The 15,749-nt window shown below is 35.8% G+C and overlaps 1 protein-coding gene across 2 annotated transcripts in view; it reads right to left on the minus strand.

Annotated features, from left to right (window-relative positions):
* Positions 1–14,322, minus strand: part of DCSTAMP (dendrocyte expressed seven transmembrane protein) — a 44,047-nt gene extending 29,725 nt beyond the window's left edge. For both annotated transcript variants that reach the window (XM_074267221.1, XM_074267212.1), the window contains exon 1: positions 14,151–14,322. The gene's annotated coding sequence lies outside the window, so the exon portion shown is untranslated. The remainder of the gene's footprint in view (positions 1–14,150) is intronic.
* Positions 14,323–15,749: the final 1,427 nt, after the last annotated feature.

Below are 15,749 nucleotides of genomic sequence, written 5' to 3' on the forward strand. Positions count from 1 at the left end.
CTTAGTCATGATGGAGGTTTATCGAGCCAAACAATGTGAGAATGGGGAACCTAATAAATAACATGCCGGAATACAGAATAGGAAATGGGTGTGGTGATTCCTTCCCCCAATCTACTCCCCTTTTATGGGTCCAGGATCTGTTTCCTCACATTGCATAATAATAGACTTCAAGTCCCCCATGACACTGACTATTCTTTAGAGATATTAACGAGTCAATATTGGTAAAGCCCTTCTGGGAATCAAAGCATCCAGTAAATCTAATCCTCAATTTGTGGTTGTTTTGGAGGTTTGGGGCTCTTGGAGACCTTTAGCAACAGAGAAGATGCTGAGTTCTTGCTCCCCATGCAAAGCAGGCTTTTGGTTCGGCCTAGCATCAGGACTAAAGGCTGAGTTGGATTTTCTTCTCTATACTGTCCTCTCTTAGAAATTCATTTTTGCTGATTAATCTGGTATTTTCAATTCTTAATATAGCTTAATGCAGTAATAATATAGTAGCTGCCATTTAGTGTTTTAAAATTTTCAAACTGCTCTCGAGACATTATATCATTTGATTATATGACTATTTTTTTCCTCTAGATACCTTCTCAAACTCTTTTTTTAAAGACAAAATTTTCAGTCAAAGCACTGTGCACTTTAATGATCATTGTTTTTGCTAGTTCCTTTCCAAGAAATTTTGTCAGCAGATACATATAACAAATATTCAGGCCCTTTACTTACTTCTCCATGAGGAATTTAGGAGACAAATTTTTCTGAGCTTCTTTAAACTGCAAATTAATTTTTACTTCTGATCTTACATATGTATCTCAATTAATTTCTTTCTTTCTATATATTTAAATGTAATTAAAATTCCTTTGCTTAATTCTTTCCCACTCATTACTAAGGATGTGATTTTAGAGAGTATAAACCTCACCTCAGTCTGATAGAGCAATTTATATTCTAAAGGGGTGCAGGTAGAAGTAGGGGAGCAGGGGAACCCCACATCTTCTCAATATTACCTATGGCTTCTTACTGCATTCCAATGCACTCTCAGGACATCAAACACATATGATATTCAAATTTAAGTGCATCTATAATTTATTTTTATAATACTAGCTAGTATCTATATACTAGAGAAGGGAACATTTATTAGCATCAACTATCTGACAGATACTATATTAAACATTTTATAAATATTATCTTATTTGATCTTTACAACAGACCTGGGAGGTAGGGGCTATTATTAGTATCCCCCATTTAACAGATGGAGAAAGTGAGGTAAGAGAGGTTAACTGATTTGCTCAGAGTTACACAGCTAGTAAGTGTCTGAACCTAATCTCTCCATATATTTTCTATTATATCAAGTTGTTCTTTAAAGTATAAATTAATCACAAATCAATCACTGTTTTATAACATCCATATGACTGTTAAGTCCCATTAATAAAGTTGACTGTAAAGTATAATGTTCGGGCTAACTTTCTGGAAGTCCTTGGGATCAGCCCAGGTCTTAGTGAAGAAGTGATGAAGGCAAGACAGCCACTATGAAGCTGGTCAAAGATAGAATGTCTCATTTCCAGTCCTTCTCAGATCTTATATACTTTAGTACAATTACATCATTATAGCATACTGAATATGTGTGAACTAGAGAAACATTACATCACCATAGTAAGTACTTAGTATATATATGAACTAGAAAACCAACATCTCATCAATTCCACTGAGTTAACACCTTGTTTCAAATATACTTCTCCAGAGTTCTGGCCCTTTACAGTAAAGAAAGGAACTTCAGTTCTATATATTTTTTTCTTAGCTCTTCATAAATACAATTGTTTTTGTTGCTTTGCCCTCATTTTTCTGACTACCAGCTTATGCATTTACTCCTGTCCCATTGATTTAATAGCCCTGTCAGAGAACCACAACTTCCAAATTGGACTTCTTTCTCTGGACAGGTAGGAAATAGGGAGAAAGGAAGGATTTGTTAGATTCATATTAATGTTAGAAAACAACACATAGGAATGGTTTCCAAGTACATCTTATACTGGAGAGGAGGGCCTTAAATCATATAAAAATACAATATAGTATTATTTGGAGAAAAAAAACAAAAAAGAGGTGCTCATATGTGTATGTGTTTGTATATGTACACACATGTATATGCACATACAAACACCCCAAGTTCTCTCTCCTCTCCTTCTCTCTGTCCCCCCCTCTTTCTGCTTCTCTCCCTCTATCTCTCTTTGTTTCTGTCTTTCTCTCTGTCTCTCTCTCTCTCCTTGTCTGTCTCTGTCTCTCTCTGTTTCTCTCTCTCTCACACACACATTATATATATGAGTGTGTGTGTGTGTGTGTATATTGTTTTTGATCCTGAAAAAAGAAAATTTATGCAAGACTACTATTCCTTTTGCATGGCCTCATTTTTTAAAGTCTTCCTGTCTCCCTCCCCCCCCCATTCCCCAACTCTCAAACTTCCTCCTATACTCATCTTCCTTTATCCCTACTGATTTCTTAAGATCTTAAAAAAAAAAAGCAGATGAGGCATAGTCAGTTGCCTCTCCGCAACCAGCCTTTCCAACTTCCCTTTGCTCTTCTTACCTCATCTGCAAATCTGTAATATTTATTTTCTTGCTTCCAGTGGTTTTAGCCAGAATCTTTCTTACTCATTTCATCTTTAACTCTTTTCCTGCTCATAGAATTTGAGAGTTAGAGAAACCTCCAGGATTATCTAAGACAACATCCATCTGGGTTTCTTTTCTTGACTCTTTTCCTTTGAGATAAACCTTACTGTTGCATTTCACTGTCAGCTAGGAATATTCCCCAATTCAAATCTCTTGCCTTGGTCATGGGACCGAAAGAAGCAGAGATGCCTCCTTTTTGGCTGTTCTCAACCTCAGCTTCAAGAAGTTGGCTTCTCTAGCATAGACTTAGTTTAATGTGAGAAATTATTACCTTTCACATTTATAAAGTCCTTCAAGACAATATCAAAGCTATTTGACAATTTCATTTTTCTTTCAAGGATAAATGACTATTGAACAAAAGAAGAAAAAGGTATCTCATCCCTGTGTGCAAAAGATAGTAAGGAACTAAAAGAACTGTGAGAAGAGCTCAGGCTCTAGAGGAGAGGCATTCAAAGCCCTGAAATATCTATCTGTATAGACCTCATGTGGATTGGATGCTTTGTCTCCTTTTAGGCAAGGATGTGTGCTTGCTAGGAGCAGCAAAAATGGGAAGGCTTTGTACCTACATGGAGTGTACTTGAACAAATAAAATCAAGTTGCCGGCTCTGAACCTCTGACTATTTTTCTTGAGAGGCTAAAAATATTGGTACCAAGAGTACATGCTTACTGCAGAGGGCACTAGGGATTCAGAGTTTCTCCCTGGCTCTATTCAGCCAGCTTTCTGAAAAACAAGGAGGGCCAAAAACTCTTTGGCAATGTACCACCTACCCGCTAAGCTGAGCAGCTGAGAAATCTTAAGGTGAGGACAACATGCCTTAGTTCAGAAATAGGATCAAGTTGGTGGCTGAAACAAATGAGTCTATTTTTTTTTTAATAATTAAAGTACCCAGATAAATGGCTGCCTCTTAAGTGCTTTGTAGATTTTGGAATATTGAAGAAGTAAATCAAGCAAACTGCCCCTGAGCTGTCACCCATAAAAACCACGCATTTCCTTTTAATGAAAGAGCCAAATGAACAAATCCTTCCTTCTGGAAAATTACTGGGTCAAGTGACCTTGCAAGCATTCCTCTTGTCCCTCTCTCCTTCTTCTCTGGGAATTATATCTATTTGTAGATTCATTATAAATTAATAAAAATAAAGATGTGTTCATTTTGCCACTTGTCCCAATGTAGAAGCCAGTGATTTATAAAGACTGAAATGGGGCATTGAGTACAATTTCTTCATTTGGCGGATAAGGAAACTGAGATTGAAAAAGATGACAAATTTTGCCGAATGTCACCTGGTTAATAAATTGGAGAGCAAAGATTAAAAGTCAGGTACTTTCACTTTAAATCTAGTACCTTGTACACTGTACCACACTATCTCTCAACAGAAACACATTCTGATGTGACTTTTTAGGGATAGTCATCATCCATGCCTCCTCTACTTCTGTTTTCCAGGCTTCTTCCCAATCTCACCTAATCCTGCACCCTTCAAGGAACCTTTCCCAGTCTTCCTTTATCTTAGTGCCTTCAGTCTGATATCATCTCCAATTTATCTTGGCATTGTGTAGACATTTAATGAATGCTAATTCATTGACTCACTGTCTTGAAAGAAATCAAAACTTCTGATCTTCTCAAGATGGACAAAAAAGAAAGCCATCCCCCCCATTAAAAAAGCACCCACCACTAATCTTACAGAATTGCTTTCCCACATGATTCTAATTTGAACCAATTACTTTCTTTAAAAAAAAAAAAGGGTAATAGGTAACTGACTAGAAAGAGCTCTGTCACTAGAACATGCCCAGCATGCTCTGCTTACCTCCAAACTACATGGAGAAGCTGGGTGAACCAACTCCTAATAGAGTGCTATATAGTGTGCTCTCTACTTTAGAGTTTGTCCATATGGTTTTGATAGACTAACCACATAATGAAGAAATGGACTTTTGATTCACTGCAGAGCCAGAACTGTGTATGCAATTAAAAAGGTACTAACCACCATTGGATGCTGTTTTTTGCTTGGCTATCTTTCAGTGAGAAATTGTTATGTTTGAAAGCTCTAAGCTTCTGAATAAGGAGAAGAGACTAACTCCAGCAGCCTATTTTCTCCACTCAAGTAGATATGAAGCCATGAAAAGATAAACTTGTGGTTACTTCTATTCCTGTCGTTGCGGATAAAGATAAAAAAAAGAGTGCTGAAGATGAAAAAAAAACTAGGCTTCATCCTTATGATCTTCAAAATGTTGGAAGAATGAGCTGCCAGAGATCTACTGATGACTCCATGCCAGAATTTGCTGGCAGCTGAGCCCAGTGAAGAGGAAAGCATCTAGCAACCTCCTTGATTCAGCGAATGCAGTCATGAGAGAGAAACTTCATCTGTTGGCTATGCAATATTCAAAAGTAAATTTGGTGGTGGGAAGGGAGAAAATGCTTTGAAATGCCTACTTTAAATATGAACCCATTCTAGTAAGGACTGAGGTAATACAGAGTGGAATATGGCCATAGATATTGGAAATAAATGTTTATACTTTAGTTCTTGATATATCTCCTCAGTAAATTTTCCTTCATAGCAGCTAATTGATGTGAATTGTTTAAATGAAACTGGGACAACCAGGTGACAACACTCATGAAGAATTACTGTAATGGGAGCCCCAACATAAAAAAAAACCCCTCAAAGATACCTCCAGAACCCTTGGGGAATATGTAATCTGACATGTTAATGTGAGTGGGAACTGGGATTAAGACACTGAGTTTATATAGACTACAAAGGTTTTGGAGTTTTTTCTTTGTTTTTATCATTTACTGATAGTCACTAAAATGAGTTATAATTATTACAATTAATATCAGTTCTATTATCTTTTATGTTTGTTTACATTACCTTAATCATATCATGTGTATTCTATTTTTTTTCTTCTGGTCCTACTTTCTTCATTCTGTATTTGTTAATGAAGTCTTCCCGTTGTTCCCCAAATTAATCAATAAGTTTATATGAAGTGATTCATATGCCTGACACTGTTTTAGCTGTACTCTCAATAAACTTTAATTCTAGTGGAAGAGATGACAAGTAAATATAAAAATATATACACCACACTATAATATGTACAAATATATGTGAAATAGTTAAATACAAGATAATTTGAGAGAAAGGATAATATCAGTTTTAGAGATGGTACCCCAAGCTGCATCTTAAAGGAAAGGAGGGAGTCAGTAGCACAAAAGTAAAAAGGGAATGCATTCCAGGCAGAAGGAAGGATAGTGTAAAGGTATTTGGATAGGAGATGGAGTGCATGTGTGAAGAACAGAAAAAAGACTCATTTGGCTAGAATACAAAGCACAGGTGGGTATAATGAACAATGACACTGGAAAGATACATTGGGGACAGGTTGTTTATGGCTTTAAAAGCTTTACAGAGAAGTTTATATTTTATCCAAGAAGCAACAAAATGAAGTTGGTTGAATTGTTTTGATTTGTGCTTAATGAAAATTACCTTTGTAACATATGAGATGTAAAGATGTATTAGACAATGAGAGATTTGAAGCAGAGAGAGACCATTTAAAAGGATAAGGCAATAATCTAATCAAGAATGATGAAGGCCTAAACTGAGTGAAAAGGAGACAAATTTGCAAAGTGTTATGAATGTAGAAAATACAAGATATGAAAACTGATTCTATATGTATTGTGAGGAAAAAGGAGGGTAATGCTGAGATTGCAAAAATGGAAATTTGGGGAAATGGTGGTGTTTTGACAGAAATAAGGAATTTTGGAAACTGGTAGTATAGAAAGATAACAAACGAAAGTTTTACATACATTAAATTTAAAATATAACCAAGATACCCAGTTTGAGATATCCAGTAGGCAATTAGTAATGAAGTACTGAAATTATCCAAAAAGAATTCACCTTGATAGATCTGGGAGTCATGTGCATAGAAATGATAGTCAGACTTGTCAACTGAAAAGACTAAGATAAAGATAATAAAGAGAAAGAGAAACTTCCTTTTTTTTTTTTTTTTTTTCCTTTTTCTGAGGCTGGGGTTAAGTGACTTGCCCAGGGTCACACAGCTAGGCAGTATTAAGTGTCTGAGACCAGATTTGAACTCGGGTCCCCCTGAATTCAAGGCTGGTGCTTTATCCACTAGCCACCTAGCTGCCCCGGGAGAAGAGAAACTTCTAGAACTTTGAGGAGCACTTATAGTTAAGGAGGATGATAAGATAGCAAAGAAGACTGATAATTTAACTGAACTTACTTCTCAGTGATTAACATACTCCCATCTTTTCTGCTTTTCTCTATTCCAGTTATTGTAGCCTCCCAGCTGCCATTGTGCAAATTCTGTTCTTTGTTCTCCACTCATTCCCTCTTTATTACCATCCCCAATCAACCCAGCTGCACAGATATGGTACACTAAAGCCACCACTCCTTTCCAGTATGTTCTCTGGACTGCCTTCTGTATACAACCCTCACCCCCCCCCACCCAAAACAAAAAACAAAAAAAAACAAAAAAACAAAAAACAGAGAAAAACAAAAAGAAACAAAACAAAAAAATTAACTTTCATCTTAAACCTTTTCCTTTCTTGATTCCTTCATCATCTTGTACTTCTTGAAACCTGGGGCCCTATTGATGACACAGCTTCCCTGAAATACTTTTCAGCCCTAGTTCATCTTTTACTCATGTCTTCACACTACCCCATCTTGGGGGAAGAATTGGAATAGTCTGTTCTTTACAGTACCACTTCCAAGCTTTTCTTCCACCACCATTACTTAGCAATTTCTTTTCCTTTGAGGTTCATTCAATCCATATTTATCAATCAATCAAGATTTTGGTAGGTGTTGTTTACAGAATTCTAAGACACTCTTTTCCTCAAAGTGTCATATGCCTGATTTAGTCCTCCCCTCTCTCACATACTAGGTTGCTTTAATATACATATTGAGACTTCCTCAAGTACTCTAACTACCTAATTTCTCAATTTCCTCATTTCCCACGAACTATGCCTCCACCCCACCTCAACTACTCACAAAAATAGTCATACATTTGACCTTCCCATCACCCACAAATGTAATACTTCCATGTTAATGATTTCTGAAAGTCCCTTATCTGATCAAAATCTGTTATCACTCATACAATAGTCAATAAGCATTTATTAAGACCTTCTTCTGTATCTAGAACATAGTAGGCGCTTAATGTTGGGGATACTAAAGAGGCAAAAGACACTCTGTCCTCAAGGAGCTTAATATCTGATCTCACCTCTCTCTCTGCCTTACAATTATAAATCCTGTTTTTCATTGCCACCAAGATTTCTAATCCCTCAGTTCTTTCTTGGTCCATCATTGCTGAGCTGGTTACACTTTTCTCCCTTCCCTACTGCTTAGAAACTTATTCATGTCTCCTCTATTCTAAAAAAAAAAAAAAAATCAGAGTGCCATTCATCTTCACTGATTAATGTCCCATATCTGTCCTTTTTTATGGCTAAATCCTTAGAAAATTGTCTTCAATTGATGTTCATTTCTTCTCCTTTTATTTTTTGTACCCTGACTTTTGACTTCATTATTCATCTGAAACTGCATTCTCCAAAGTTATCAGCTGTTTCTTAATTGCCAAATCTCATGAATTTTTCTCAATCCTTATTCTTCTTTACCTTCTTGAAGTTTTTGACACTGTCAGTGATCCTCTTCTCTTTGATACTCTCTTCCTTCTAAGTTTCTTGTCACATTGTTCATTCCTGGTTCTTCTCCTACCTGTCTGCCTTCTCCTTCTCATTCTTTTTGATGGATATTCATCCAAGTTAAATTAGCTAACTATGGATATCCCCACAGCCCTGTCCTAGGTCCTTTTATCTTCTCCCTCTGTACTATTGTGTTTGATGATCTCATTAGCTCCCATGGCTTTAACTATCATCTCTCAGCACATGATTCTCAAATCTATTTGTCTAGTCTTCTTTTCTGAATTCCAGTATCACATCTCTAGTTGCCTAATAGACCTCTAAAACTGGACATTTATAGAGATCTTAAAACTAACATGACTAAAACTCAACTCATTTTTCCTTTCAAATTCTCTCCTCTTCTAACTTACCTACTTTTATTCAGGATACTACTATCTTCCCAGTCACCCAGGCTTATAACCTACATCTGCTCCTAGATTCCTTACTCATTCTTAACTCATTTAAATCTGATCATTTGTTAAGTCCTGTTATTTCTAGCTTCAAAAGATCTCTCATATGTACCTCCTTCTTTTCCCTGACTCTGCCACTACCCTGGGTAGACCCTTATTACCTAATGCCTGGACTACACCAATAGCTTTCTAATTCATCTCCCTGATTCAATTTGTGTCAATTCTCCTCACAAATGTTAAGTTAATCTTAAAGTGCAGGCCAGATCATATCACCATCTCTATCAATCCTTATTCAATAAATTCCAGTTGCTCCCTATTGGCTCCAGTATGAAAACTTTTTTATTTTTTATTTTTAAGGAGCTTTATAAATGACTCAATCCCTTTCTTCATTTCTAGTCTTCTTAACTGTCATTTTCATTTACTGATATCGAGTGGTATTGTATTACTTTCTGTTCCTTATGCAACACACTTCATTTTCTGCCATTAGGCATTTCATTGATTGTCCTTCATGCTTGGAATCTTATCCTTATCTCTGTATCCTGAGTTTTCTGGGTTCTTTCAAGTCTTACCTAAAATTTCACCTTCTACAAGAAACCTTTACAAGTTCTTTTAAATTTAGTGTATTCCCTTCGCTATTATCTCTAACAGATCCAATATTTAATTTGTACATAATTATTTGCACAGTGAACATTTTTAGTTGAGTGATTAGATTAGAAACTAGAATGTAAATGATAGAGAAGAGTGTAAGAAAAGAAAAAGTGGAACCAGTAAATGTAGAAGGCGTTATCAGAGATTGGCTGAGCAAGGAAGAGGAGTTTCAGGATGATAGTTTGAGGGAGAAGTAGGTTTTAGTATTGGGAGGGCTTATATGAGGGCAGGGGGAAGAAACCAACGCATAGGAAGAGATTAGAAATTTGTGGGGAAAATGATTAAGATCATAATCTTCTAACAAAGAAAAGAGGGGGTGAGATAAGATATACATTTAGAGGGGTTATATGGCATGGAGAAAGGCAACTTATTTGTTGGAGAGTAGAAATCATGTTGAGGAATTTTCAGATGAAGCAAATTAGAGCAGGAGCTCAGTTGCAATGTCTTCAATTCTTTCAGTAAACTTAGCACTGTGGTCCTCAGTGAGAGAAAGAGAGAAGAGGCTTTAGAAATGAAGAGAAAGTTTAGAAAAGTAACTGTTGGGAATAAGAGGGGAATCAATTAAGGAGGAATAAAAGGACTGTCTTACTATAGTGAAAGCCCAGTTGAAATTGGATAATATGAATTTGAAATATAACCAATCTCCATAATTTTGAGATTTCATTCAGCATTTTATGTAGAGGAGGTGGATCCTGTGAGTGATCTAGAGCTTAGTTTTGGCAAAGATCACTAGAGAGCATAAGAGGGCAAGGTATTCAAGAGCAGGTAGCAATGAAAAGATTAAATACTAACAACTGGGTTGAAGTTGGAGAAAAAAAATTAGAAGTCAAAGTAGAGGTAAATGAGAAAAATGGAAGGATAGATGGAATAGAGGTTTCAGAGTATGAAGAAAGGTATAAGAGAAGTGAACTATAGTATAGTGATAAGTGAGGTGATAGGAGGTTATGGTTATGTAAATGAATGTTATGTAAATGAATATTTCTATATAGGCAAGTGAAATACTCATGGGTAAAGTGAAATCTACTGTGTAATCATTCTTATATATGGCTAAATTAGAGTGAAGAAGTAGGTCATAGGACTTGAGAAGGTTGAGGAAATGAGAGGTTAGAAATCTGAATCATATCTACACGGATAGTAAAAATTTTTAGCATAAAGATAGAAGAGAGATAGGTGAAGATGGGGAACTCCATGAAGAAAGAGAAAGAATAACCTGGGGATTGATATATTTGAACTATTATAATTTTTATGGGCTGGGAAATTGTAATTGGATAGCTTTCAAAAGAAGAAAGGTTATTCACGGAAATCTAAAAATGACAATGATGAACAATGAGTTTTCTAATTACCCCTCCAAAAACTAGGGTGATTGATATTGTGAATGAAGATACTGGAAAGAGTAAACAAAGATACAGGGTCACCAGAGGGGAGATAGGTCTCAATAAGTGATAATGAATGAAAAGAAAGTGAAAGGAATAGGTCTAAAATGAAGCAGAGTTTGTTCATTATGGAACAGGAATTCCAGAGGACATTGTGGAAGGAGTGGGCAGATTTGAATTGGGACTAAGATACCAGTAGATTGAGAGGAAAGGGGATGATATAACTTGAAAAAAAAATAAGAGACAAATTCTTCATTGGTCACAATTTCTTTCTTTTTTCTTTTTCTTTTTGGCTAAGGTAATTGGGATTAAGTGGCTTGCCAGGGTCACACAGCTAGGATGTATTAAATGTCTGAGACTGGATTTGAACTCAGATCCTCCTGCTTCTGGGTTGATGCACTATAGCCACTATTCTTAGCAGCTGTGAAATTTTCTTTTTCTCATATGTTTGTGTATATGTGTGTGTGTGTATTTTTTTTAAGGTTTTAGTTATTATATAGGGATAAAGAAATAGGAGAAATGATAGAGGGGTATCAGATGAGTAGAAAAGCTCATAAACCCTAAGGGATCTTTCAGAAAGAGCAGAGTGAGTCTTTTTTACTTAGGAGCCTAGTGGAGAAGTTGGGATATTGGTAGGGTGTGTGTGTTGGTTTTGCGGGAGTGTTGTGATGATATATCATCCTATTCATATAATTGCAATTTATTCACTCATTCTCTGGACAGTAGACTCCATTTTATTTCTAATTTCCAGATAGTTTTAAGGCTTCCATACATTTTATTTGCCTCTCACTTTTCATTTAAAAGTGAGAGAAAAATAATACAAATAAATTCTATGATGTGTATTTCACACTCATTTTTCAGAAAGAATGTTGGGCTCTTGCACCTGTTAAGTTGGACAAAAAGATGGAGATAATTTCTGCAAACTCAGGCAAACTTTTATAATTTGAGCTTGTAAATCCTTTTCTCTCTTCAAGTCAAGATAAAGTAATAGCTTCAGTCTCACAGATTGATAGAATTCTCCAAAATAGTTTTTTTTTTTTTTTTTTTTTTTTTTTTTTTTAGATAGCTTTCACCTTCGGTAAGCCAGAAAATGTCTTACCTTATGAAAGCAACTTTCACACAGAGAAGAAAGATTAATGGGAGATCCTGGATAAACAGAAAAGCATTTGCTCTACTATTTGGCTGAAGGTTATAAATTGTAAAGCATTGTGATGTGATGCTGTTGGCACAAGTTAGAAGATTTTCTGTAGAAAAGTATATCAGGTCATTATCTTTATTCCTCCGAGGCCATTAGGTACGTGGTCCTTGAGTCTCAGAGGACTTGCATATATAAGACCTGATTGTGGTGCTATCTGTGTGATTTTAAACTACTCACTTTGACTTCCCAATCCTCAGACTCCTCAGCTATTACAAAAATAAAATTAAAAAGAATTAAGAGCACTTAGGCCACATACTTCTCTTGGGAAGAAAGAATATTAAAAAGCACAGTCTGAATGAGAGCATGCATCCATTGTTATAATACACACACACACACACACACACACACACACACACACACATATATGTGTATATATATATAAATAGTAAACACATACAAAGTCAACTGGTCAAGCACACTGCTTATAGCTAATAGTAAGTATTCAATTAAAGAAACACCTGCTGGAAATCTATGGGGAAGCAGAGATTCGAGAGTTAAGTTGTACAATATAAAATAATATGAGTCAACAAATAAAATGGTTTTTTTGATAATTGAGTTCCGGTCTTGGGATTTGAATTTTCTAGTTAATAATAAAAATGAATCATAATAATAACTAAATTTCATCATTGTTATTCTTGTTATAAAGGGTCTTAAATGCCAAAGAGAGGAGTTTATATTTTATCCTAGAGGATAGGGAACTATCAAAGTTTCTTGAGCAGGAAAGTGACATAATTAGATTGGTGATTCCAAATTTTAACATGCTTTACAGACATTATCTCATCACAGGTCTGAACTTCTCTCCCTAAGAAGCTTCAATGGATCCAAATTACCTTTAAGTAAAACACATTTGGTATTTAAAGCCCTCCATAATCTGATTTATGGAAAGACATATGGAAAGTCTTTCCAGGATGACTACTCATTATACTTCCTCATGCACTCCAAGTTCTAATGAAACAGATCTACTTGCCATTCTCCCAAAAACACCATTTGATTTCCTGTCTCCCTACCTTTGCCAAAGCTGTTTCCCATACCCAGAATGCTTTCATTTCTTACCTCTGCCTATCAGAATACCCTAGAAGGCTCAGTTCAAGTGCTGCTTCCTAAATGAGATCTTTGCTGTTTTCATTCAGTTATTAATCCTCTATGTTCCTCTCAAATAAATTTTCATTACTTTGTATAGTGTCTGCACTTAATTTTCTGTGTCTGGTATCTTCCTGTATAAGGTAAACTTTTCAGGGCAGAGACTGCTTTATGTTTGCCTTTGAATATCCATAGCTAGTAAATAATAGGTGTTTATGAATTTTTAAAATTGCATTGAAGGTAATCATTATAGTTGTTATTATGCCCATTTTATAGAAAAGAAATTTGAAGATCAGAGAGGTAAATTATTTTTGATGAGTAATATGTCTAGTACCAAAGACAGGATTTAAAGTTAATTTTATTGGCTTTTTTTTTTTTTTTTTTTTTTTTTTTTTTGAGGCTGGGGTTAAGTGACTTGCCCAGGGTCACACAGCTAGGAAGTGTTAAGTGTCTGAGACCAGATTTGAACTCGGATCCTCCTGAATTCAAGGATGGTGCTCTATCCACTGCACCACCTAGCTGCCCCCTTTTGTTGGCTTTGTTAATGAAAACCTGATCCAAGCCACAATAAGTTCCTCTCTTATTATTGTGGATTTTTCCTCCTTCCAGAAATTGAAGCAGTTCGCAAGTGAGGTTAAAAATAAATAATAATAATCTGGCTGTGAGTTGTCAATGTCTGGCCTTTTGACAGGTCCATAATATGTAATTGTTCATTAATTTTAATGGATTCCAAGATGATGTGTGATGAGCAAGACTGACAACTAATTTTTGAATTGACTTGACTGGCTACATTAATCAAGAGACTAACTGGTGTATGTGTGTGTGTGTGTGTATGTGTGTGTACGCTCATGCATGTGTGCATGTGTGTATGTGTGTGTACGCTCATGCATGTGTGCATGTGTGTGTGTGTGTGTGTGTGTAGATGTAGCCTAAGTATGTCATGAAAAAAAATACTCAACATGCCAGATTAATGAAGAATTCATCTAAATTAGTGGAGATTTCCTGGCAAAACAGATAATCTCTTTTAAAGATGAAGTCAATTGATGTTGTATACCCAAGTTTTAAAGACTGACAATTCAATACATAATCAGGGACAAATATTCTGTTGAAATTGTACTTACAAATTCTTCTTTGTGTTACACAGTAGTCCTGGAAGCAGAGTTCTGGGTTTCAAATCCTGGGTTGGCTCTCACCTGTGTAACCATGTGAGTCCCTTCCTTTATCAGGATCTTAGTTTCTTCATCTATAAAATGAAGGGTTTGTATGAGATGATCTCTAAGCCTCCTTCCAGCTCAAAATCCTATAACATACCTATTTCTCTTTCAAGTTTTTGTGACTCTTGATATAAGACTGGAAAAAAGGAACTACACATGATCACATATTCATATCACCATGAATCAACCTTTTGATTTCCCCAGCTAAGTGACTAAGTCATTTTGGTTTTGACAAAGTAACATTAGAGCATAACTCATTCAGAGGTCCCCCCCAAATCATTTACTCTCTAGCATATTTCTTCATGTAGAATGCTTGAGTAATACAAATCCAAGGAATGTATAATACAGAAACCTGAGTTCTGAAAATTTTAAATCACAGAAACCTAGAATTAGAAAATACCATCTTCTATATTCTATGCAAAGCAGGAATCAGAGATCTTATTGGGAAATTACAGAGCAGACAAAACAAGAAGATAGTATAAACATATAGAAATATAGGTGATGTGTACTCACATAATACAGTACACACATATACATGTGTATAATGTATGTATGCGTGCATATTTATGTATGTGTGCGTATACACACACACACACACACACTTTTTGAGGGAGAGCAAACATCCCATTTTATTATAGAGAGAATTCCTAATGAAGAAATTCTTTCTACTAATGTATATTGGTAATTCCTCTGAAATTTATGATCTTAGAGAGTCGCCTGAGTCCCTGAGGAGTTAAGTGATTTAACCAACATGTGTCAGAAGCAGAATTTAAATGAAGGTCTCTCCAATAATGAGGGCAGATTTCCACTCATTATAACATGCTGCTTCATCTTAATCAAACTGCAAATTATTTTATTCATTTATTTTAGTCACTAAGTATAAAAGGTGGAATTCAAATTTAGGTCTCTTCTGACTCCAATTTAAGCACCTTTTCATCATACTTTTCATCACACCATATCTTTCTGAGTTATTTACAACTTGGTGAGGATGAAAAAATTGTGATCATTGTATTATAAAATAGAAGGAGTGCAGTGTGATAGAGGTGTTCAGACAGAGGGAAGTGTCACCTTCCAAAGACAAAGATATGCTGGTGCTCATTCAAGCATTTGTTACATTTTACTATCTTCCTGACATTGGCTAGTCTAAGTGTGAGGTGCTAGGGGTCTACACCCTTGGCAATTGCAGAGGAGAGAAGAAAAATCATATATTTGAGAGAGAAAGATGAAATTGACAAACCTTGGCAACAGATTGCCAAGTATATGTGGAGTGAAACATGAGGAGTTAAAGGTAACAACTAATTCGCAAATCTGCTTGACTGGGAGAATAGTAGATCTCCTGGAGAGTAATGGGAAAGTTTCAGAAGGGGTGGGAAGGCGTGGGGAAAAAATAATGAGTTCCATTTTGGACATGTTTTGTTTAAATTGTCTACTGGTCATCCAATCTCAGATATCTAAAAGGCAATTGGAGATGGGAGGCTGGAGGTCTGGGTAGAACTAAGGTAAATA

The sequence above is a fragment of the Sminthopsis crassicaudata genome, chromosome 1 (genome assembly GCF_048593235.1).
Source record: "Sminthopsis crassicaudata isolate SCR6 chromosome 1, ASM4859323v1, whole genome shotgun sequence".
Classification (NCBI taxonomy): domain Eukaryota; kingdom Metazoa; phylum Chordata; class Mammalia; order Dasyuromorphia; family Dasyuridae; genus Sminthopsis; species Sminthopsis crassicaudata.